Source organism: Pipistrellus kuhlii, unplaced genomic scaffold, assembly GCF_014108245.1.
Source record: "Pipistrellus kuhlii isolate mPipKuh1 unplaced genomic scaffold, mPipKuh1.p scaffold_m20_p_5, whole genome shotgun sequence".
Taxonomy (NCBI): domain Eukaryota; kingdom Metazoa; phylum Chordata; class Mammalia; order Chiroptera; family Vespertilionidae; genus Pipistrellus; species Pipistrellus kuhlii.
Window position 1 is genome coordinate 52,778,795 of NW_023425551.1, and position 2,504 is coordinate 52,781,298.

Here is a 2,504-nt window from a genome sequence, read left to right on the forward strand (position 1 = left end):
CATCACAGTTGGCCGAACAGGCATGCAGTTATCTCGCTTTTTCACTTGCTATTGATGAAAGCACAGACAACACTGATACAGCGCAGCTGTCCATCTTTATATACGAAGACCGACCTCTCTGTCACTGAGGAACTTTTGGATGTAGCTGCCATGCATGGGACGACGACTGGTAGAGATATATTTGAGGCTGTGGAGAAATCTATAAATAATTTTAAATTACCCTGGGAAAAGTTGGTGGGGCTAACTACCGATGGCGCACCTTCAATGTGCAGAGAAAAGAAAGGCTTGGTTGGACTAATGAAGGAAAGAATGCAAAAAAGTCACTGCCACACACCCTTGATTACTTATCATTGCATTATCCACCAAGAGGCTATGTGTGGAAAAGTTCTGGACATGAATGACATAATGACCACAGTCATTAAAACTATTAACTTTATACGGGCACGTGGCCTGAATCATCGCCAGTTCCAGCAGTTTTTACAGGAGGTGGGTGCAGAGCATGGAGACATGCCATACCACACAGAAGTAAGATGGCTGAGCAAGAGCGCAGTCCTCAAAAGATTTTTTGAGCTCAGAGAACAAATTGCTCTTTTCATGGAAAGTAAAGGAAAGCCCTTGCCTGAACTGTCGGATCCCGCCTGGCTATGTGATTTTGCTATGATGTGTGACATATGTGAGCATCTCGCCCAACTGAATCTGAAGCTGCAGGGACGCAAACAAGTCATCACGTAGATGTCTGACATGATCACAGCATTCCAGCGTAAACTTCAACTATGGAAGTTCCAACTGGAACAGGACAATCTTGCCCACTTTCCCGTTTGTTTGAGTATCTCAACCACTATTTCTGGTACTTTTCCTTGCAGTCGGCTGGCTACCAAAGTTAGCCATTTACTAAGTGAATTTGAGCGGCGCTTCTCTGACTTTAGAACACAGCACTCAGGCTTTGACATCTTTGCCAATCCTTTTACAGTTGATGTCAACAATGTGCCCCATCACCTTCAGATGGAGATAATCGAGCTTCAGTCTGACAGTGGCCTGAAATCAAGGTTTCAGGATATTGAAATTGAGGACTTCTACCCTCTACTGCCCCCTGACTCAATGCCAGAGCTCCGACTTCATGCTGCCCGTATTCTACCCATGTTCGGGAGCACCTATCTTTGTGAACAGATGTTTTCAATAATGAATCTGAACAAAAACAAGCACAGATCATGCATTACCGATGACAACCTCCATGCTGTTTTGCGGGTTGCTACAGCCCAAGAAATAAAACCGAACATTGACTCATTGATCCAGGGAAAACGGTGTCAGACATCTAGCCAGAAAACAAAACAATGAGCATTTTAGGTACATTCCAATATTACTGTTTTGCTTGATACCAATATTACTGTTTTGCTTGATAGCATGTGAGTTGGTTAACAGCACTGTTAAGGAAAAGATTGTTCCACTCATTTTAAATTCACATTTCTGGTTAACATTGTCAGTTTATGACTGTTCAGTAAACCAATCAGAAAGGATATATGCACCCCTATGTTCATAGCAGCACAATCTACAATAGCTAGAATCTGGAAACAGCCTAGGTGCCCGTCAGCAGATGATTGGATCAAAAAACTATGGTACATCTACACAATGGAATACTATGCTGCCATAAAAAAGAAGGAATTCTCAGCAACCTGGATAGAACTAGAGAACATTATGCTGAGTGAAATAAGCCAGTCAATAAAAGAGAAATACCACATGGCCTCACTCATTTATGGACATTAAGAAACATTATAAACTGACAAACCAAAAGATAGATATAAAGACAGTAAAGCAACAAGCAGACTGTAAAATTACACCAGGGAGAGTAGGGAGATCTGGGGGAGATAAGAGATCAACCGAAGGACTTGTATACATGCATATAAGTACAACTAATGGACACAAAACTCTGGGGAGGGAGGGTATGTGGGGAGGGGCAATGTTAAAATATGTACACAGATAATAATTTAATAAATAAAAAAAAATAAAAAAAAGATAGACTTGGGAATAATAAGCTGTATGGCAGAGAGACTTTCTTCTCTAATCTTCTTTGGAATTAATTTATCTACACTCAAGAATTTGTACTCCCTGTAACAGTTTCTTTCCCTCCCTCTTTTTCTCCTTTCTTTAATCTTTCCTTCCTTCCTTCCTGTCTCCCTCCCTATTTCCTTCCTTCCTTTGAAAAAAATATGTTTCAGTATATCAAAATAAACCAAAGATTCTGTTATATCCAAGAAGATAAGAAAAAAAAAGTGACTATGTAACTATTCCAAAGTATTAAGAACCCACATAACTTAAATTTTTTTTTTTTTAATTCAATGAATTATCATTTGAGAAGGAGTTTACAAATGCTTCAATTGTACTTTAATATATAATGATTCAATTCTTTTTTTGGGTCAGCTAAATTCACATTGCTTAAATTTCTATATGAACAATTATAATAATACCCATTTTTCCTTGTTTTGTAATAGCATTTTGAAAATTATCAG